Source organism: Euprymna scolopes, chromosome 5 (assembly GCF_053919585.1).
Source record: "Euprymna scolopes isolate OS-2025 chromosome 5, ASM5391958v1, whole genome shotgun sequence".
NCBI lineage: Eukaryota > Metazoa > Mollusca > Cephalopoda > Sepiida > Sepiolidae > Euprymna > Euprymna scolopes.
Window position 1 is genome coordinate 49,790,478 of NC_136486.1, and position 25,316 is coordinate 49,815,793.

General features: G+C 34.0%; 1 pseudogene; it reads right to left on the bottom strand.

Annotated features, from left to right (window-relative positions):
• Positions 1 to 8,079: 8,079 nt before the first annotated feature.
• Positions 8,080 to 8,217, bottom strand: LOC145277174 (U2 spliceosomal RNA; annotated as a pseudogene).
• Between the last annotated feature and the right edge of the window lie 17,099 nt (positions 8,218 to 25,316).

A 25,316-nucleotide genomic window follows, 5' to 3' on the forward strand; every position in this document is an offset into this window, starting at 1 on the left:
CGATGCTTTGTGATATTTGATATTGATCTTTCTATTTTAAGATGAACAAGACACATTCCGCATCCCCAAATACGGAGGCCCAAACTTTGCTTGCTGATGCTTGTATCTCTTACCAATTAAGATGTCTGCTACTGTCCACAAACGTGACTCTCGATTCAATTCTGGAGTGAACGGATACACCCATACTTTATGTATTGTAACATACTGTCACCAAAAAACTCAGCTTTTTATTCTATTAAAACGGCCGCATTTGTATCATACAGTTTTATAAAACAAATAGCTGAAAAGGTGATCACATATTGCCGACAAGGTATGTGGTTTCTTTCAAAATAATAACTCCTGTTGTCCACTTGCTTCGTAGCGACTTTTTGTGAATCGTAGACTCGCACCATTCGAAGGTTAGTACTTTATAAAATTATTCGACATTTTTTTTTATTTTATTAGTGAAGTGGACTACGTGCCAGGCCTGAAACTTTATGAGTGATGTGTTAATATAACATCTGATAGAAACGGTTACTTTATAATTCAAGATATTCATTATAATTAAATTTTCCTTTTTATTGTATTATCTTTGTTTTAAACTAATGAATAAACGTATTAGGTGATTTTACGATCCACTCAGAATTTCTACGGAAGTCCTTTGTTTGATAATATGGCAGAATTCCTACGTCATTCTGTATGAGAACACTTCAGATCTTAATGAAAACACTCTCTCCTTCTGTTATTGTTTCCTATTACGAAGATCTGTCGCTGGTTGTATAATTAAAACGACAATGATATTTCAGTTTGACTTGAGATATTCTTCTCTTACATCCTTTTTAATTAATAATGTCCAGTTCGATGTTCTAAGTCGATAGATTATCGCATTCATCGATGAGATTATCATTCCTTTGATATTTATTACGATTTGTATCAAGCGTCGATAGCTATATGTTATTTCTTTTATTCCCCTCCCTCTCTCTCTCTCTCTCTCTCTCTCTCTCTCTCTCTCTCTCTCTCTCTCTCTCCAGCTGCCCGTTTACTCGGAAACTATTAGGCCAATTTTGTTGAAGTATTATATTACTCTTTGTTATAATAAGGTGCAACGAATTAAGTCATATGGTATCCGGTTGATGCACAGCTAGGAATCATTAAGCGGGTAGTAGATTCTTATATTAATATATATATTAATATATATATATATATATATATATATATATATATATATATATATATCAATAGATATGTGAGAAAATGGCTGGATTCGACTGTAGGATCATCAAACAGTCTTATATAGCAAATAAGTCAAACTAAAATTACCGCTTAAGTCTATTACAGGCGAGTTAAAAGCTGAAAATGTCATTTTACAAAAGATTCTGGATAATTCCAATTACACGGTGATTTCATAATGACCAACCTTGCCAAAATAGAAGGGAATACGATTCAATTTGTCCTTTATGCAAAGAAAGCACCAGACTACGGAACATGATTTAATTCTTTGCAGTTTCCAACCCGCCTCCCAGATAGTGACCACCAGCAAGCTTCGCTTCTAGACCTATTCCTTACCACAGTCCCTGAAGTTTGTGTAACTAATGGCCACAGTCCTCTCTGAAACGCAGACCACCTAGTGGTATCAGTAAACATGGCACTCAAATCCCAACTCCAAAGTGAGGAGCCACGGCTCAAAACGACAAAGTACTACAAAAAGGGCTGACTGGAAGCCATCAGAGATGCCCCATGGACCAATATGTTCTCTCTCCTTGCTGAACAGTGTGCAAATGAGACAACTGTAAGTTTATTACAGATTGCACAAAGACAGCATGCACTACGCCGGCTCGTACGTCATAAGTCAAATGCAAATAAGCAAAAGTTTATAGATGCTTGAAATTATTGTAAGAAAGCCATGAAACCATAGCAAAAAAAAGACATGCTGAAATAACCAGAGAACGTATAAAATCGCAGAAGATAGGAACTCGCGATTTCTGGAAAATTTATAATAGTGTAGAGAATAAAGGTAAATCAGTAATTCCCCTACTAGTCAACAATCATTAGGTTGCATGCATAGCAACCGAAAAAGCGGAACTGTTGCTCGGCGATTCGCCTCCAACTTCACGTCAGAGCCAACAAACAATTTCCTCCTAAATTTCCCTATGCGGACGGAAGCCACAATTGATGATCTAAAATCATCCTTTCACATGCCGAGAGTCATAAAAATCTCAGACACTTCCAAGGCATGTGGGTCTGATCTCATCTGGTATACTAAGAAATGCTCAGCTGATCTGGCCCCCGTACTTTTTAAACTCTACGACAAATGCCTTGCTGAATCCTACTAAAGCTGGAAGATGGCCTCTGTAGTACCAGTGTACAAGAATTCTGGTGAAAGAATCAACCCTCTCAAGTATCGCCCTATGAGTCTCCTCCTGCTCTTCGCAAAAGTCTTCGAGACGCTAATCAGTCAAGCACAAGTCAACAGCCTTGCAAAAACCAATCTTCTTTCTGACACACAGTACGAGTTTAGCAAATGTTCTACTGCAAATATTTTAACAGTTATCTTTGAACGCATATACCATGCACTGGATAAGGCGAGTGAAGCCAGGCCTGTAGTCCTAGATATACCCAAGGCTTTTGACAAGATCTGGCATGAAGAACTGCTAATGAAAATTAAATCACATGGTATAATTGGGCGAATACTAAATATAAGTAGATCTTACTTAGACAATAGGTCCATCCAGCTTGTCATTCAAGCAGCATAACATCATGCGGGAGTGTCTAAGTGGTCGATCCTTGGACCACTACTATTCCTGATATTCATCAATGACCTCCCTGATAATATTGAGCCCGAGATGAGTATCTTTGCTTATTATACAACGTTCTATAACATGCATGAGGGAAGAACGGGTGTACGCAAATCCAAGACAATGCCTGCATCATGAGAAATTGACTTCCAGACTATAGTGGAATGAGGACGTAAATGAATGGTAACATTTAATGCTAGTAATACTAAGCTGCTTTCCTTCAACAATTACAAGAAGCCTCTCCAACCAACAATATTCATGACAGATAACACCCTTCTTGAGAATTTTTCCTTCAAACTCCTCGGCTTAACATTCACAGGAAATATGAACTGAAATAAATACATTGAGGGCATTGCGAAGACTACTGCAAAAAAGGTGTTCTCACTCTATCGTGCTAGAAACCTACTCACACCTGAGAGTATCCTGTACCTCTATGAGACCACCATTCACCCATGTATGGAGTATTTTTTTTACCACATCAGGGCTGGTGCATTTACAACTAGTCTCTCCTTGGATAGGGTCCAGAAAGGGGTCTGCAATCTAATAGGTCCCACTTTGTCAATCAGGCTCTAACTCCTGTCCCATCGCCGAAATATTGTACCCTGTACTTGTTTTTAAAATATGTTAATGGAATGTCCTCTGATGAACTCATTAAATTTGTGCCCCCTTGACGTACCTATCTTGGACAAACCAGCCTAGCAACAAAATCACACCCTTCCACTGTTGAGGTTCCTAAATGTTAGAAAGTGTTCTACTCAAATATCTTCTTCCCTAGAACAGCTAGACTTTGGAATTCTCTTCCTGTTGCCTGCTTCCCAAACTGTACTGATATACAGAAGTGCAAATACAACGTTAACTAACATATAAACCTTTTCAGGTATGACCCCAATTAGTAGTCCCCTACGTCCAAGTTGCAATATGCCTTGTTTGGGTTGAAGGTGAGTAAAAAACAAAATACCTGGGCAGACGTTCAGCGTGAATATTATATTATTGTTCCTATTTACTATGTCTCCCCACGGGACAGAGTTAGACACCAGGGTCGTTTTTTTAACGTGGAGAAAAGGTACAAAAATAAAAAAAATTGTCTCAGTCGTGACTGACTGATTATCCGCCAAAAGAGAACAAGAAATGGAAGTGAAGCATCTGAAGAACAGATACTACACTTTGATCTTGACCAAAAGGCCAAGTTGTTCCCTAATTCCGCGATATTATTGTAGCCCTTTTGATAAAACCGTAAACGTATGTATCTAATCTAGTAATCTAGTTAATTATGTGTCAGAATATATCTGGTTAATACGGTTTATCTCCAATATCCTTATAGGAGTCGCTGATATATTTTCATTGTATAAGTTTTCATGTAGCGTATTATCTGTCATGGCAATCATTAGTTGATAAGATTTCTTGTTATTGATAAAAGAAAGTAGCTAGATCTCGGCAGCATTGAATGTTATACTTCATGTATGTTCCCATTCAATTAGACATTTCTTTCTCTAGGATTTCAGAAATTGTCTTAGATATGTTTTCCTTCATTTTCTACTTTACAGGTAATAGGACACGGTGCCATAAGCAAATATATCCATCTCGGAGGTAATCTTATCAGGAAGATCATTTACAAACATCAGGGTTAATAAATACCCAAGGATCGACGCTTGAGGCAACATGTATTCATATCATTTTGTTTTGACATACGACCATCTAGGACAACATGGATACTCCTCATGTGTAAAAAAAGACCTTATTATAATGAGCATGATTACATAAATTTGAAAAGTCGGAAGAGTAGTTGCCGTTGTGTTTTTTTTGTGATATTTAAGAAAATGACAAAATAATTGTAGGAACGGTTCTGCGCTACGAAACATGTGCTGTCATGTGATCTAAAATGCTGAAAAAATAAACGGTAAGACGGACAACATATTGAAATGTGGAAAATATTTTTTTTTATTTATATATATTAGTGATGGGACGATTCCGATATTTTTCCCGATTCCGATACAATCACTGATTCCGTACTAAATTTCTGATTTCGATACAATTTCTGATTTCGATACAATCACTAAATCCCAGGGTCCGATACAATTACCGATTCCGTAGTAAATTCCCGATTCTGATTCCGATTCTTTATGAATCTCTAAATATTTAACTTTAAAAGTTATATTTTGTCTCGATTACCATAAAAAAACATTTTAAATGTGCTTATATTTTCTCAAACGCAAATCGCACTTGTTAAGAGATGTTAGTCTTACCGGAGGTTTAATACAATGAATATTTGTCATTTTAATATTACTACAAGTAGTGGGACATGTTTCTTAAACCAAAATCTAATAAAAAAAAAAATATAATTTAAGGAATCGGTTTTCGCATCGGAAAATAGATTCAAATTTTTGCGATTTCTATATCGATAGCGATACTCCAAAAAGCTCCGATTTTTCTGATTCTCGATTCGATTAATCGTCCCAATGTATATATATATATATATATATATATATATATATATATATATATATATATAAACATATATGTGTGTGTAATACATTGAGTTTTGTTACTCAATCGAACTAGAACAGATTACTCTCGTATTTTTCTTTTTCTCTCTTTTTTTTCTCTCTCTCTCTCTATATATATAGGTATATATTATAAATATTATATATGTAACCCTGCATTTATATATATATAGTATATATATATATATATATATATATATATATATATATATATATATATATATATATATATGCGCCTGTATATATTCACATCTATAGATATGTATATTTATACACACACACATACTCGCATCTATGAAAATGAATATGCATATCGGTTGTCTATTTTTTGATTGACGCCCGAGTTCGCTTGCGTCCATACGTGCGTACGTTTCCCCCCTCACTCCCTCTCTTCACGTGTGCAGTACTGTTCTCGCGTGGCTGCAACAATACACATTTTTACTCTCAAAACAACAATAACGAAATACAATGAAGGGAAATTTATAGACCATTACACCGGTTCGGCAGGGCATTAATCCAATTATTCCCCAGAGGCGTCCACTTCTGAATCTATCTAGACAGCAGCCACCTTGATCCAAACCAATGGCGTCTTTACGATCGCAATTCCAATAGAACAAAAATAAAATAAAAACGGCAGCGCATATCGTTAAGTTGCGTCCACATGATCTGCGCGTTTATTGTTGAAAATTTTTATTGTTGAAAATTTTGCAACAAGACGGGACACAAGAGCCCGAGCTGAAACGATCAGCTCTCCCTGATAGAGCTTTCTGGTCGGATACAAAAATAGTCCTGAACGGACAGCTCGACATTACCCGATAAAAATGCCCCAGCCTATCTGTAATAAACGAACATTTTAAAGAAGGAGGTTTTCATGCTTGAGAGGTTATAGCTTTCAATGAAAACTTTGTATAAAAGTTATGGTTGATATACGGAAGAAAAATGATTTCAAAATTAAGTGTACCAGACTGACGAAAACTGCTACATTTTCATGGAAATTGCTACAAACAAACAAATGAAACTGCTTGAGATAATGGATACGGATATCAATATTTTTTATTATACAGAAATAGCTCCAGAAAATGTATGAAGCCACTTGACGTAAGAAGCTCAAAATTTCATATCACGGTAAAAAGCTAATCAACGAAAAAATGTTATATTAGTAGATTCCGATTCAGAAAACAGCAATTATTCACCCTTTGCCAGAAACATCGTTCATGTAATATAAGAGGGAAATAACAAAGTAAGATAAAAAAGTTTTACGAGGCTGCCGGCAGGTTTAGCAAGATCTATTTTCTACTGTCCTAAAATGTAATACTTATTTAAGCAATAAAAATATAATTTCAAAGTTAAACTGGACATATGAACGAAAGGGCTATTTCTAATCAAACATACCTGACTAACGAAAATGAAATGCGAGTATTATGTTTTTCCTAAACAGCTCACTTCTCGTAAGTAAAAAAAAAATACTGGAGTTGAGATCGAAACGAAAACCTAAAGACAATAAGTCAAATACGATAACCATTAGATCAACGTGACACGATCTTTAAAAAAGGGTTATCAAACCTACATATTTTTAGCAGAAATGGTCTCTCATGCAAACAATTTTTGTCTCAGTATTTTCGTGAAACATTTGACAAACAGACCAATATCTCATTTCTCTCCACGAAGCAATTTTTTCAATTTTACCCCCTAACAGCATTTTTCCAGATAAAAACCGTTTAAAAAATCTCCACATGTCTGAATACTCTATATATCAAATTTCAAGTCTGTGTAATACATTGAGTATATAAGTTGAGACTTACAAACACAAATTCTAACTTTTATAGATATACTAGCATGGGTGCCCGGCGTTGCCCGGTGGTTTGGAGGTGTATGCTGAGCAAAAAAAAATAATCATTTTTTTAAACTTTGACCCCTATTATGACCCCTTAAAATTTATTGTTTTGGGCTCAAAAAATTTATTACATCAGATCCATGTCCAAGGAACCTATATCTAAAATTTCAAGTGTTTAGTACCCAAATTGTCGGAGGAGTTTGGTAGAGTTCTCAAAAGTCAAATCGTGTAACTTTGACCCCTTAACAGCCACATTTCTGCCCGAAAACCGATCCCAAAGATTTTCCCAAATCTCAGTACCCTGCTATCAAATTTCGAGTTTGTAGACTAAAAATTGACAGAGTTAGTGAGTAGGGAAATGGACACACAGACACACAGACACACAGACACGTTCACTTTTATAGATATGTAGATAGATAATAATTTCCTGGAAAAGGCAAGTGCCCTCTAATGCTTAAGCATGGAAGAAGAACGAAATATATTTTACAAAAAAGCATGATAAAATAATGAGAATAAAATTATGTGTACTGGGCTGAAAAAAAAATTAAATTATGAAAGCGACAGACGAACGTAACATATCTGCAGCACATAAGACCAAATAATATTTATATCAATGTTCGCCGTGACATACGAAAAAGTCTACTTTAAATCAAGCGTGCCAAACTAAAAAAAAAAAAAAAAAAAAAAAAAAAGGCCGACAGTAATTAGTCGCGTGCTCTCGAGTAATGAATGAATGCGTGAATGTAGGATTGGCATGAAACTCTTAAAAATAAACTAAAATGACCGAAGAATGGGCTGAAATGACTTAAATAAAAAGTAAATGACTTAAAATGACTTTAATGAACTTAAGGATGAATTGAATGACTTTAGGAATGACTTGAATGCTTAAAAAATAACTGAAATCCTTCAACAAAACAACTTGAATGATCTGGAGAATGATTTGAATGGCTTTGAGACTGACTGGTTGTAAAATGGGTTATCATTTTACATTAAATTAATACAGAAAAGTGATCCCTCACTTTATATCACAAAGTTACAAACATAAGTACAGCATGTAGTAAGAACAGATACTACACTTTGATCTTGGCCAAAAGGCCAAGAAAAGGGTATTTATTTGCTCCCCCACCGAACAAATTAGGCACAAGGCCGATTTTTAATGTGAGCAATGAAGGGGAAATGGGGACCAACTCCCCGGGGAGTAGGGGAGCTGGATAGTGACAATTGGTATGAAGGGTTGCCCCTACATTGACCAAGGTCTTACATATGGGGTTGGTATTTATTTGCTCCCCCACCGAGCAAATTAGAAACAAGACCGATTTTTAATATGAGGAGTGAAGGGGGAATGGGGATCAGCTCACCGGGGAATAGTGGAGCTGGATAGTGACAATTGGTATGAAGGGTTGCCCCTACATTGAACAAGGTCTTATATGTGGGGTTGGTATTTATTTGCTCCCCTACCGAGCAGATTAGACACAAGGCCGATTTTTAATGTGAGGAGTGAAAGGAAAATGGGGACAACTCCCCAGGGATTGGGGAAGCTGGATAGTGACAATTGGTATGAAGGGTTGCCCCGACATTGACCAAGGTCTTATATGTGGGGTCGCCCTCACATATGGTCTTTGCTTGCAGTATATGTTGGACAGATACTACACTTTGATCTTGGCCAAAAGGCCAAGAAAAGGGTATTTATTTGCACCCCCACCGAGAAAATTAGGCACAAGGCCGATTTTTAATGTGAGGAGTGAAGGGGAAATGGGGGCCAACTTCCCGGGGAGTAGGTGAGCTGGATAGTTACAATTGGTATGAAGGGTTTGCCCCTACATTGTTATGTATGTCGGGATGCCCCCACATATGGTCTTTTCTTGCAGCATCTGCCGGAACAGATACTACACCTAGATCTTGGCAAAAAGGCCAAGAAAAACTTAAAAAGCTAAGAACATCATCTATTAAGAACAGACCTTTGATCTTAACCAAAAAGGGCAATCACAAAAGTGTTACGGACAGACCGACCCACGAAGTAACTTATAGAGTCGCTTGCACGCGACTAAAAAAAAAGCCATTTAACAACTTGTGACCGACCAATGAAAATTTTATTTTGAAAATTAAATGTTACACAAAAAAAAAATCTATTTCTATTTATTTGCGTGGCATATCAACGAAAATGCTGTTTAAAACTTACGCGTGACGGACGAACACAAATTTTATTTCAAAATTAAGCGTAACATGCTAAAGAATGATTTTCTTTTTCAGACTTAAGCGTGTTAATCCACGAGATACTATTTAAAACATAAGCTTGACAAAAAAAATCAGAACACATATTTATGAAAACCAAATGTTCTTTTAACCTTAAACTTTATATTTTTTACTTATTAAGTCACCTCTTATCAAAGCCCAAAAGTCACTTGAGGATAAGAGTTAATGAGTGTAAACGATGAGATAGCGCCGTAGCAATTGCTAATAATGGTGATTGGACAGAATCTGATTATTTAAGAGATAGTTCAACAAGGATTTGTTACATTGGATTCGAAAACGATTAAGTTGTAGTCAGCTGGAAAGCAGCTCGGTAGTTCGTGGGTTCTAATGCACTTACTGATCCGCGCTATTGTTTAAATCGTATTTTCAAGTTTGATTAAAGTTTTATTATATGTTTTTTTTATATTCAATTGTAAGGTTGTACAGAATAGGTACAAAACACTCTCCCCTTCCCATGTTAAGAATGGCTTTTTAAATAATAACGTTATTATTTCAACACGGATCAACAAGTGCATGAGTACCATATCGTGTTTTGCAGGCGGACATTTCTAGAAAATAAATTTTTCTTATAAAAGTTTAGTTCAAAAGCATTTAGAGAGAGATAGAGGGAGAGGGAGGGAGGGAGAGAGCGAAATGTTGACAATGGCCGTAGCTAGAGGAGTTTTTGTTGTTAATGTTTTACAAGGGCGGAGAGCATAGTTTTATAACAGTCGAGCACATGTTAAAGTTCTATTTCTAAATTAAGCCTGCAGGACTTAAGAAAATACCCTGTAAAACTTAAGCGTGACAAACTGTCTGACAGACAGAACCTTTATAGTTATGCTTCGACGCAGGAAATAATAGAAGCGCATAAAAACTATAATCTTAACGATTAAAAATTCTATTGCGCACTTAGGAATGACAGACCAACGAGAATGGTATTTTTAACTGAATTTAAAACGTCAAAATCTTACCTATTGTGCAAATGGCAGACTAAGCAGTATTAGGCGATGCTATGGCGCGTCTACAAGGAAAGAGTTCGGCGTGCAATAATACGAGTGACATTATATATTTTTACGCGGGAATGTAGGGCGTATATTTATCTTTAGCAGAAAAAAAAAACAAGTAAACAGACAAGAAATTGGTAAACCCATGCCAACGTCGCACGGCTGTTCTCCAAGCCATCTTTTCGAAATACGTGTATTTTGGTACAGATCTACGTTGTTAGTATTTACGGCAAACGACACCATTGTGATTTAGTTGAAGAAAAAGAAACAAAAACCCGGTCGAACCTCCTCGTTATTTTATATGCGTTTCTTTTTTTAGTGTTGTTGTTGTTGTTGTTGTTATCCTTTATGAGTTGGTAGCCATGTTGATATAAGTAATGTTCTTATTTTAGCTTTAGAATCTTTTTAAGCATCTTTGTCCACAGAAAACCATTCCTCTCATAATATATTCTCGTAGATCTCTGTCTCTTTAAACGACCTCTTCTTTCTTCTGTGGTTTTGTTATATGAATATTCAAGTGATTTCTTTTTATAACAGATTAGTATCCTTTTATAATGGAGCGGCGTGTGTTATCAATATGGTGTTGTGTATGTGTGTGTGTGTGTGTTTTTTTCTAAAAGCTCTTTCTACAGAGAATTTGTATATCATTCTGACTTGTCTGAATGTATCCGCGACTACAAGATATTTTTTTATATATATATTTTTAGATAATTTATTGATCATTATAATTCGTCGATGTTAGCTCTATGTGTAAAAGATTACCACACGTGACCCTTTAGTTATTTTGTCTACATGCACTGTTATCTATATATGTATTTGAAACTAGAAACCAGTAAACCCATTAACTCTCTTACGTTTATCAGCAAGTGTTCAATAGCAAGTTAGCGTAATTATACAGCATTTATTTATACAAACATTATTCGTTACATATGTGCATATAAATTCTTGCTGCAACAGATTTAGAGAAGCAGCGTCCTAAAGCCAGATTTTATTTCCTTCTTGTCTAATGATGCTGTTTTACTAAAAGAGTTGCAGCAGGAACATGTATACACATATGTCGAAAAGTAAAAAGAAAATCCATTTCTTCATTTCAAATTATATTGTCATGTACTTTTTTCTAAGCAAAGAATTTCTAATTTTTCTCAGGAGTATACGCACGAAAAGAGGCCGTATATAATAACCGATTATTTTTGCATAACCATATTGATCTGTAAAAATTATGCTGAAATCTTAATATGACGGAGGAACTGTTTTGTATGAAAATATAAATATTTGGATTTGGAATGTGACTATAAAAGTATTCTTATATATATATATATATATATATATATATATATATATATATATATATATATATATATATATATAAAGACATTGTAAAGAAAACAAAAATCTTCCGTTTTGTAATACCCTATTTCATTATGCAATTTTTCGTTATATTTTTTTTGTATGTCGAAGGTATGGATGTATGGTCCAAGCATTATTTCTTCTAGTAGTGACCGCATTATTTATATATTATTTTTGTTTATCTTTTCGTACAATCATTTAGACATCTTAAGGAATGTGCGTGAGAGATTCGGTGAGAATTATAGGTAGATTTATTCAAATAATTGTTGGGTTGCGGGCGAAGGTGTGAGTAAAGGTAAGAGGGTCTGCTGGCGACGGTGAGAACGTTAGTACCATGGAAACCCGTTCCTGCCACTGACCCCCAGAACTAGCATGCTTTCCCTTTCTCCATGATACTAACGCCCCCACCGCTGCCAGAAGACCTACTGACGCTCACTCGCACCTTCGTTCACAGCCCATCAACTATTTAAATAAATCTACCCATAATTCCCTCTGAGCTTCTTACACACACTCTTGAAGATTTGTGAAATACACGAAACAATAAACGTTTTAAAAAAAAAGAACGAGAAAATCGAGAAGAATAATGCTTGGGCCATACATCCATACCTTCGACGGATATACAAAATGATAATACGAAAAATTGAAAAAAAATGTATTACAAAATAGAGGCTTTCTGTTGTATTAAGCAATGTTTGTCTAAATTAAAAAAATGCTGCCTTAATATACGATATATATATATATATATATATATGTGTGTGTGTGTGTGTGTGTGTGTGTGTGTGTGTGTGTGTTTGGTTATGAGCCTTGACTGTCGTACAAACGGGCGGGTTTCAATCCTGGCTTGAGGTAGTTGCCTGTCTAGCCGCACTGATGAGCTGTGAAACAGCGAAAAAGTACTGTATGTGGATTACTATATATATATATATATATTCCAAGAATTCGATAAAATGTGAAAGACTAAATCTCATACAAATATATGTCAGGCCTATATTGTCCCATTCAAATAACATTACTTGAACTACACTATTTAATTAATTAACAAATACAAAACAACACCGTACTTAAAAATTTGGTTTGGAGGCCAAAAAGAATGGATGCAATGGTTAGAACGTCAGTATTACATTGCGTATTATAAAAATAAATATCATTGCATTAATCTACAGGTATTTCATACATTGATTCTTAAAATCGACACGCTTTAGTTAGCTAATATCGAAAGAAATAACGCATCATAGTAACGTTTGTCCTGAGATATATTATAGATACAGAGGTTAGTTATTTAAACAGATGCAGGGAGGAAAAATTAAATTTACATATGATAAATGTTTAGAAAGAGCCCTCAGAAAACAAATAGAAAAAGGAAAACGGGCAATTATATGACAAAGAAAGGAAGATAACCAGTGAAAAATGATATAGATAGGTTAAAGAATTTTACAAGTAAACTACTTAATACGTTTTTTTAATATCCAAATTAAATTTACTATATGATATTTTCTGTTTCGTATTAGATGAGGCGAGGTTATTTTATTTGAACTACTATTCTGATATTGTTTGCTATTTTAATAACGTTTCTGTTGGTGTAAACCCCCTACATACATCCTACATACAAATATACATCTGAAGATAATAATCTTCAGATGTATATTTTCAAAATCGTAAACCTTTATTTCGTATAGATTCTTGAATTGAAGAAAACTATTTCTAAGTTTAAAAAACTCAGTAAAAATGAGGTCGGAATTACATCGGCCAAAACTTTGACAAAATCCAAAATGGCGTACATTTAATTAGGCTGACGTTAGGTTTGATCTTAGCAGATAAACCGAGGTCTGTTTTAATCTCCAAAATGTTCAATTTAAGCTTTCACTAAACATGATTATCAGATTCAAAATTTTTAAGTTCAACATAGATATTTACTTTGGTACCTAAAAGTATAATTTTAAAAAAAGTTTTCGCTGATATATTCGAGACGTTTTTGCTTTGCTTCGTGGAGAATTGGAGAATTAGAGTTAAACAGTTGGATTGAAAACAAATGGATACGAATTGTTAGAAATCGATTATTCAGAAAGGCGACTCAAGACGACTATGTTATAGCCAGTTGGGAAGCAGACTTCTGAGACCGTGTTCCACAGATGAAATGTTCTAGGAAAAACAATTGTTGTGTCGTAACACAATAGTAAAAGAAGAATATCAAGTCGAGGTTGGTATGACGAACGTACAGTTACAAAAATAGGAATACGGGTACAACTGACTAGCGTTCAGCTAGGCAGTGGAGAACTGTCGCTCCTTCTCGCCTGTGTAGACATTACTGGCACTATATATATATTGAGAACCGGTGTAATTTCCCTTCTGCATAGAAGGGCCGGTATAACAGTATTTTTGATAAAGAGAGAAGAGAAAGGTTTTGGAGAAGATATTAGCAACATCTATATCGTGTAAAAAAAGAAAAGATCTAAGATCGAGATGAAAATATCCTTTACTAGATCATTGAGTTGATTGTTTAATGTGTCAACACAGGAGTGGGTGCTTTGAAGGTCACCTCCACATATATGGCAGCAGTACTACATTTTAGGTCGCATCTGTAGAGGATTGCATCAATACTGAGATACTTTCTGGGGCCGTAGAATGATCCAACCTGAGCAACAGATTTGATATAAGTCTCTATTTAAGTTCTGGGGTAGAAGTTAATTGAAGAAGCTTCCGGGGGGGGGGGAAAGAAAATCGAATGAGGAGAAATGAGGATCGAAGTATTGTTAGTGAAAAATAGTATAAGAAGCGTTTAAAGTATTAACGCATTTCTTCCTCACATGCATGATATTCTCGAAGTTCGAGAGGGAGACAGATATATATATATATATATATATATATATATATATATATATATATATATATATATAGAGAGAGAGAGAGAGAGAGAGAGAGAGATAGAGAGAGAGAGAGAAAGAGAGAGAGAGAAAGAAAGACAAGATCTTGATTTTCGATGCTTTTTAAAGTGTTGCCATAAATAGTTGTGCCGCCCGCATATATATATATATATATATATATATATATATATATATATATATATATATATATATATATAGTAGAAATGGTAATTAATAAAAACCTGAAGAAAGTGCTCAATACTGTTGTAGAGCAAATATGCGTTTTATTTTTTATTACCGTATCTTTCTGTTAAGTTACATTATTTTTTCAGCTACCCGGCCGTTTTTTTGGTCGTCTGTAGCATCTTCAGACTTTTAGAGAAGTTATTCTGGGAAAGTCTGAAGATGCTTCAGATGGCAAAAAAAAAAACGGCCAGGTAGCTGAAACAATAATGTAACTTAACAGAAAGATACGGTAATAAAAAACAAAACGTATATATATATATATATATATATATATATATATATATATATACGCACATTTTAGAGGGAATTATACCTGAAATCTAAAGAGCAGAGTTTATTTTAATGTACTAGTAAATGTATCAATACTATTAAAATAAAACAGTGCTCATTGTACTGTAGATATCTAATAAACTCAATAGGTATAGATATCATAGATCTATTTTAATATTGAGTAACGATTTATAATTTTGAATTACAAATAAGTTTCAAAAGAAAAAAACTAAATCAACTAGATTGAACGATCGTTTTAGAAATGATGTTCAGTCATTTCAATTGACAATAAATTGACAATAATTTGACAAAAGTTTTGTCCTTTAAAAACAAAGTAACCTCACCAGCAAAAATAGACGGAATCAGTTAAAGACACCAAAATAAAACTAATATTTTAATCGTGTGTAAGGCAGATATTCCCTTCTAATCTCCATTATAAATTATATATATTATAAAATTTGTTTCAATTTGAGTCAGTCTATCTTTTGGCATGTTGCTATATTTTGTCTTCTAATTTTTTATTTACTTATTTTTTTTATTTTGAAACTGATTTTTAATTCATAAATGTTGGTGTTCCTCAGAGATCTATTCTAGACTCAATCCAGTTTCTTGATCTTAATCAACCATGATGCTTGTCATAATCCAGGACCGTTCGTGAATACACACACACACACACACACACACACACACACACACACATATATATATATATATATATATATATGTGTGTGTGTGTGTGTATTCACGAACACACACACATACACATATATAAATATATATATATATGTGTGTGTGTGTGTGTGTGTGTGTGTATTCACGAACGGTCCTGGAATATGACAAGCATCATGGTTGATTAAGATCAAGAAACGGGATTGAACCTAGAATAGATCCCCGAGGAGCACCAACATTTATGATATGTGTTTAGGATATTTGCACTTCATTAATTATTTTTTATAATTCATTGGAGACAAAAAATACATGGTTAATAGGATGTTCCAGATATTCTACATCTGAAAAGCTTGTGGATCAAAAATGTGTGTGGAATTTTGTCGAGTTCCTTTATTCAGGAATGTTATCAGATTTCCAGTCGAGTAAGCTGGTCGAGAGCGAAACGTTTCTTGGGACAATCACGATGTTGATAGAATTCATACATTTTATATGTTGTCGAGTGTTCTTCATCGCATTCGCCAGTTTTCCTCTCGTAATATTCCTAATCATCTATCTTATTAATCCCTATACTCGATTGACTTATAGCCTTGATATGTGGTAACTCATTAGGAATAAGTAGGTGGAATTTCTAGTAATTTATCACCTCAAATCCCAATTCTGCTGACTGTGCCAAGAGCGAAAAATAATCAACGTGTCTAGTCGAACTAATGGATGGAAAAAAGAGATTATCACAGCATGCAAGTATGTGATAACATTTGCCGTTGATAACATGGCGCCGGCTTTAAAATTAGACAACTAAATATGCAAATTCGTTAAATCCAGTTGTCCAACCACAATAACTCATTTGATGTTTTTCTTTTTCGCGGCCGTCTCTTCTGTTTAAGACGACGATGAATATCCTCGAAAATAGTTCTTTATGAAAATGAGATGCGTAGTGTTGGGACTATTAGTCGGAATCGAAAATCGAAAAAAAAAATCAGAACATCTTGGAGTGTTGTAATCGGAATCGGAACAATTTTTGACCATTTTTCAATGCCAAAAACGAATCTTTTTATTGTTTTTATTCATTTGATTTTGTTTAAATCTTAGCTTTCCACGTCTTGTATTAATAATGAAATTATAAATATTTATTGATCTTAAACTACCAATAAAACTAAAATCTATAAGTCACACCAATAAGTGAATTTACATATTTCGAAACTATATGCACACGTTGCACGGGTTCTTGCAGTAATCCGCACCTTACTTTCAAGAACCAACTTTATATTTAGAAATTTTAAAAGAATCGGCATCGGTAATTGTATCGAAATCGGGAAGAATATTGAAATCGTCCCAACACTAATAATTACATATGGTCAAGATAAGATATAATTATTGTTAGTCTCTTTTAAAACAAGCTTAGTCTAATAAATCAAATCAGAAGTGACACATGGGTATAAGCGTAGACAATAAAATATAGAAATAAATGCTAAGACTTACGCCCATTAATGTGTTAAACAGACGTACAAATAAGAAAAAAAACACAGTAAGTATTGAGAAAGTAACCGAAGAAAGAACGAAGTAAAAATAAAATGCGAAAAGAAATTGACAATTTTATTAGAAAAGAACATTAAAAAAACATACATTGGTGCAATTGTAACACAAATTTACATTATTTGTCTGGGCTAGAAAAGAAATATACGAAGGTGATTAGAAAAGAACTTGAAAAATACATCTATGTCATTGTGATTGTTGGTTTAACATTATTAGATTAAACCAGTTTTAAGGAGAGTGTATTATCTTCAAGACTATGTGATATAAAGGAAAGCTTGTTTTCTCAGTCATTTTCTCGCTACGAAAAGTACCTGAGTCGTGATGCAATCCTTGACTTAAATTCATTCAACCCGTATCAGTCAGATGATTCTATTATTGCCATTGATTTCCCCGATATCTTCCAGTAAGAATTCTTTCTAGAAATATGTCAGGCCCATACAGAAAGAGGCCACGTAAAAATCGCCAGCATCCTAACTGAAAATGTTTCGAAGGAACAAACGGGATTCAAACTTGGCACAAACAGGTTAAAGTTCGTATCGTAAACCTCTTAGCAACTATCAGCTCCTCGATCTATATAAAAGTCAGATACGTCATTATATGTCGTACTGCTTAAATATCAAAGCACTCTTCTTTGTTGTTTTGATAGTGACGATGGTCTAATGGTTATCGACCCGGAATTACAACCTAGGTGTGGCCAATTTTGAATCTAATTCGTTCCACAAAAAGTCACGTTCACTTAGGATGTTGGAAACCTTCTCCTTGTTCCTCCTGTAATTTTCGATGTCTTTCTAGAAGGAATTCGGATTAGAAAAATATCGGGGGAAACCAATGCCAACAATAAAATCTTCGGGGTCTTACGATATGCTGATGATTGTTTTGAAATCTAAAATGCAAATTAAGCATTTTTCCGTTCCTTACAATGTCTTTTGCACAGAAGAGACAGAGCTAGTCTTTCTCATCTCTATATCTATTTCCACGGGAGGTGCTTAACAGAGCTCAAATGCTTCGTTTATTCCTGTAAGACACCCAAGTGTCTTACAGAAAGCACGTCTCTTACTACCACAAGGTAGAAAAAATTCTGTAATGTGCTGTAGTGTGCTGAGCGCGAGACGGAATATTCACGAACTGTGCTTATTCGCAAGAGCATTCTGTTTATGCAACACATCGGCATGCGATGCCGATTACAATTTGGTCGTTGTCAAAACCAACTTGAGCAGATTCCTATCTAGAAATATTTCTCACGATTATCATAACTAGATTCCTACAAATAATTTTTTTCACTAGTTTTTATCCTCGAATGTCACGTGGCATTGTTAAGGTGTGCCGATTTAGTATAAAAAAATAAATACATAGACACATACTCGTGTGTAAGATGGCAGATAAGGTGTTCTTGGAATTGTAATATTATATTCGTTAATTCCGGTGATGGTGTATACAAAATAAATAAAATACTTGAAGAGTTATCTATTTAAGTAAAAATTAGCACTCGATAGGCAGAAACAGGGGAATTTATTGAGCTTAAAAATGTACAATATATTAAAAGTGAACGAAAATAACGGATATCGAATAACACGAATCAATAATTAGTTTTACTAGTTACGGGAGATTTGCACATCTACGTGCTTGTTAGAAAGCTATAGACCGTAAAGAAATGGGAAAATCGCTTTGAATCATTATAAAACTAGCCTAAGTGCCCGGCGTTGCTCGGCGTTGCCCGGCGTTGCCCGGGTGTTTGGAGGTGTGTGTTGAGCAAAAAACAAAATGCTGTAGTAGGCAGGTAGGTTCGAACCTGTACTGCGAGGGAGGAAAAGAACGTGAAAAAAAAAACGTGATGTCTTTGCTGTTGCGTCCATCGCCAAACCGGACGTGACGAAGGTTTAAATTAAGGCTAGTCAATCGAAAAGTGGGGATAACTTTCGAAAATATGGGCGAAAAAAGGTTCCTCTCCCCGTAGAAAAGTGTTCAGTTGCGGGTGAAGGAATTAATGATTTTAGCCAATTTTTCGATATTTGTCATCCGAAGGTGACAGTCGGAGATTCTACTGTTACGCTATTTTGGCTGTTGCTAATAGGTAAAATTTATAAGGAAAATAACTTACAACAAATACAAAGAAAAATAGTTAATACATATTTTTTTCTTTAATGGCATTATATACAGACATGTGTGCGCACGTGCGCGCGTGCGCGTGTGTGTGTGTGTGTGTGTGTCTGAATGAGTGTGACAAAGAATTTGAAAGCCAAACTCAAGTCCACCGTGAATTATATCAAATGTCACTACCTGCTCGGCAACTAATATAACATTTGTAAATTTAAAACCGAAATACAGTGATTAAATATCGTACATTGAGTTTCTACTTCCTTGGAAGAGGAGCAAACAAAGCAATATTTCTTTCATACAGAAGTTTGTATTTCCCTACAGAGTGTTTAAATGATGCATTTAAATCATTTTGTGAGGCATTTTTTATTCATTCATCCACACGCATATATATTTTTTAATTAAACTCGTCCGTGTAAGTATATATATATATATATATATATATATATATATATATATATATATATATATATATATATATATATATATAAAGAGAGAGAGAGAGAGAGAAAGAGAGAGAGAGCGACAGACAGACACACAGACACACAGAGAGATAGACAGACATACAGACAAAAGACAGACAGAGGGAAAGAGAGACAACGACAGGAATAGGTATATATATATATATATATATATATATATATATATAAATATATATATATATTTATTTATATATATATATATATATATATATATATATATATATATATATATATAATGTCGTGAGTTATCGTTCCAAAACCAAAATATGTATTTTATTCACATTAAGATTGTCTTATATTTTTATGAAGATCATCTTACACATTTTTCGTTTAGGAAGTTCATCAAACAACTCATCAGTGACAAATATATGTTCCTCAAAAACCGTAATAACCTGTTGTCCGGCTAATCTGTGCATAGATGAATATATATATATATATATATATATATATATAAAACTTTATTCCCTTCTATTTCTCCCAATATATATATATATATATATATATATATATATATATATATATATATATATATATATATATATATATATATATACTAGCAAAAGTACCCGTCGTTGACTGTGTTCAAAGACAGTCTACAGAAAATGGACTCTGATTTATGAAAGTATGATAGGTTATGAAAAGGAAGGGTTGTAAATTTCGGTTGAATTTGGGGGTATCAAAACCAAAGCAAAATATGATGAAAGTAAAAATAAAATAGATAAACCCCATAATTTATTATATCATACCTGTTCACACTGAAACACTTGTCACAATATTCTGTGGATCTATATTAAAAAGCCTTGTAAAACGTTGTGATATATTTCCATTCTATGGAGGTCAGGTGCGAACGAACACTCCATAATTTTATTATACCATATTTCTTCAAACTGAAACATAATTATCAAAGTATACTTACGCAGATAGATATGAAAAGTCTTTATTAAAGTGTGTGCCTATTTCCATTCTATGGAGGCCAGGCGCGAACGCAAACCCCACAATTTTATTATACCATCCCTATTTAAGTTTAAACATTCTTATCAAAGTATTCTTATGTACATCTATATCAAAAACACTTGTAAACGTTTTTTTTTATTTAAAATGTTTTATTTCCATACTTCATGGACCAGGCGCGAACGCAGACCCCACAATTTTAATGAACCACCGTTCTGCCAGATCAAACATACCCATTTCTGTGTCTCGATGCATCTTCTATCATTATATGTAATCAGTTTTTTTTAAATAGTCAACCATATAGGAGCCAATTCGTGACCAGACACACATACACACAACACACACACATTCAGCTTTATATATATATATATATATATATATATATATATATATATATATATATATATATATATAGCGTGTCAGAATGCGATGCAAAGAAATAAATAAAGTTCTCGATCGCGAATGTGAGAGCAAAAATACAAATATTTATTTAAAAAATATACACCCATATTCCACCGACTCTGATGATTTGTATTGAATTCTTATTAGCCACAGATGGCTGATTCAATACAATGAAATTGTTGGTTCGTCTATGGTATATGTATGTATAATCTTTATATATATATATATATATATATATATATATATATATATATATATATATATATATATATATATATACTATCGGTGGTACTCGGCGTTGACCGGGTATTTGGAGGTGTGTGTGGAGTTAAATAAAAAAGAAACCAGGGGGGGGTAAAAGTTTGTAGGATCGAACCCGAAGCCCTGAGGCGAAGTTTGAAAATAAGATCGGCCAGCCAGAATGAGTTACTGAAAGATGTTTGAATTTATTTAGGTAAGAACAAAATTGACAGGTGCGCGCACGGAAGTCGTCGAGCGTTACGACGACGACGACGACGTCAATGACCAGGTCTGTTTGTTATAAGCGAAGTAAAAAAGAAAACAACGTTAAAACTTAAGCGGGGGGGGGTAATCAAAACATCGAAAAAAAAATCTGACGTAAGGCAAACGAACGATGAAAACAGATACGAACACGTGAAAATGGCTTGAATAAGCCTATTTCGATATTAAAATTTAAAAAATCGGTGGGTACCCGGGTGTTTTCGGGTGTGTGGTCGGGGGTGGATAAGCGAAGTAAAAAAAAAAAAACAGAAAAATTATTGTTCCGTAAAAAAAATCGCTTAAATAACACTGGTTTAATATTTAAATTTAAAAAATCGAAAAGAATAGACATCTCACACCACGATTTGAACCCAAAACGTTTAGATAATGAACCAACGCGCTAACAAACTATCCTTACGGTACGTACATGAAATTTAGTCAGTTTTTCAACTATTTAAAGTAAGTCAGGTCATTAAGTCATCTGACGCATGCGTAGAACCGGTCGTCGTCACGAGAAGACCGTTTTTCTTGACCCCCCCCCTGTCGAAAATTGTCGATTTCGAAGTGAAGAAAATGAACGTTTTTGGCCAATTTTTCGATATATTTCGAGCGGAGGATCGAGCTTCAATATGTTTCCGAGTCTGTTAATTTTTGTTCTGTCTGTGGTAAGTTTTTAGCGGACACACAAACACACATACATACAAACATACATACACACATTTTCGCTTATATATATATATATATATATATATATATATATATATATATATATATATATATATATATATATATATATATTCATCCACGGACAGAAGATGTTATTGTTACCCAGATTCAGTTTTCTAAGAGTGAATGTTACTGTGTATGAAAACTCTATGAAATATCGGAGCTTGCTCTTCTTAAAAGGTCCTTTAGGAGCACTAAGCCTTCAGGTCCGAGCAAAAAGGATTCAGTTGTGAGATTATATTTCACATGAGCCGATATTATAATAATTCTGATCATTGAAATGCGTGTAATAATGTTTGGCGGTAATATGAGAACCCAGTCACAACGAGGTTGCTCGCTAGTGTTGGATTGGCGGTGCTGGCCGTATAGTGGGGTGACAAACAGCTACGTTGCAATGTCGATTGATCATGAAAGGGGCATAAACTGGGCAGCCGTCGCTGATGAAGTTGATTAAAAGGGACGAGCAGTGTTACTGACCTGGGCGTCATCGGAGTCATAAATGTCAATCCGACTGTCTTGCTTTTCCAAATCAGATTCTTCATTCCGCATATCAGTTGTGACGCACGGCTAATCTGCAGTGGAAATTTGGTGACGGCCGGCGACATGTTATGTGACCCAATAAAGAATAGACATAAAAGATAGTAAGACACTTTTACTTTTTTTTTGTCTTCTTTTTCTTTTTCTTCTTCCTTTTTTTTCTTTTTTCTTCTTCCGCGTTTTCTTTTTTCTTCTTCCTTTTTTCTTTTTTCTTCTTCCGCGTTTTCTTTGTGTTCTTGTTTTTTTTCTTGTTGTATTCTGCTACGTTACGTGTGTCTTTATTTTTTTTATTCCTTTTCTTTTATACGTTATTTTTTTTTATAAACCTTTTTTTTTCTTTTCTTCCCTTTTGTTCTTGACATTTTTTACGTTTTCTTCCTCTGTTTTTTTTTCTGTTTTTATTTTTCTTTACTTTCTTTCCTTACTTATTTTTTTATTATAAGTCTTACAATTTCTTTTGTCACTCTCTCCCTGCTTTCCTTTGTAGACAACCCCTTCTTCTCTCTATATATAAAGGGTGGACCAAAAGTAACTGATCCATTATAATTGTAAATAATTCTTTTATTTTTAATTTTTTTTTAATTTCTTAATATTTTTTAAAATTTTTTCAGATCCTGAAAATTGGTTATGGAAAAATTCAGTATCGTCCTACGTACAAAACAATTCAATCGGCCATCTCGTTCTGCTGACTTAACTAGCCCTGACTTTTTTCTTGTGGGGATATCTAAAAGAAAAGGATTTTGTCAACAACCCCACATCTTTAATAAAGCTATAGGAAAACATCACTAGAGAAATAAGAAAAATAAGGCCAGAAACTTTGGAAAAGTTTATGGCAAGTGTAATCAAAAGAGCTCAATTTTGTGAGACAGACAATGGAAGGCATTTGCAGGATGTTATTTTTTCACATTTAACAATACAAGTTTCTAAAGCTTACTAAGGTAAAATAAAGTTTATCACTTGTATTTGCTGATACTCGAATTTCAGGCATTTAATTGTTAAAATAAAAATTATTTAAATTAAAATAGGACCGTGACTTTGGCCCAACCTGTACAACTATTTATATGTCTACCTATAGCTCTATCTATCCGCGAATCTATCTATCGAACTACTCTATTCCTTTCTTCACGATGATAGACCACAACACAAGGTTGAGTTTTGATGTGGAAAACCTCCATTCCCGAATTTGGAAAAATTAATATTTCTTCAGTTTAGAAAGATCAATTTGGCATCAATCCGGTGCAAAAAGATGACGCATTCTATAAGAAAAAACACTTTACTTTTCTGCAAGTCAAAATGCCAGAAAAAATCCTGTCTCTAATTTTCTCATATCTGGAATTCATTATTTCGCCCACTCTATTTTCATAATGGCGTTTTCCTGTTTTAAATTTCTTAATTCCTTCGTTAATCCTCTTCTGCGCTTCATTGTATTCTTTTGTTATCGTATTCAGTCGCAGTCACAAGCCCTCTCCCTGTTTCTTCTATCCGGTTTGACTTTCTCTCTCGAGCTCTTTTCTTATTTATTTTGAAAATTTTGCAGTCTTGCTGTTAAAAAGCATTTCCATTCGCTCTTCTCATTTTGCTTCTTCTTTTTCTTCTTCTTCTGCTTACATATTTCGATACTAAACCTCTGGTACGGTTCAAATCCCTGCACAAGTGTCATCTGTAACTGTAATTCCTAAAGTGCAAACAAAGGTGACCAATTACAAACCGTTGCACTTGAATTCGCATTTCCATATATAAAATGTATGGCGGACAAGAATACGATTTTTTTTAGTATATCTACCGGAAAAATGCTGGAAGACGTAATATATCGAAAATTTAGACAATTCCGTACAAAAATTTAAATTTGAAGAAGAAAATTAAAAAAAACTAATAAAATATCTATGAGCGTGAACTGATTCCATATTTTATCACTTTGAATCATAACTAATAGTATACATGCCCTTAAGATGCAAATCCAATTTCATTGAGATTGATATTTATTACAATTTGAAATATACATGGAACGTATACCTCAAGAGCATATATTTTTTCATAATATTAAGGATCGATATATGTGTGTGTCCGTGTGTGTGAATGTATATATATATATATATATATATATATATATATATATATATATATAGTCATTTATAAAATATATATGGCGATTAAGCTACACTGAATATTCGGCGGTAGTCGAATGGAAAATAATAAGACAAGCTACCACGTGTAGGCATTTAGACGACCCATGTAAATTATGCCTTCATGAAAAATTTACTATCCTGTATTAAAGAACCCCAAAATCTATTAAACTGTAGAAGAGAAATAGCAAATAACTGTGTTCACAAAATAAAATTTACTCTAGGA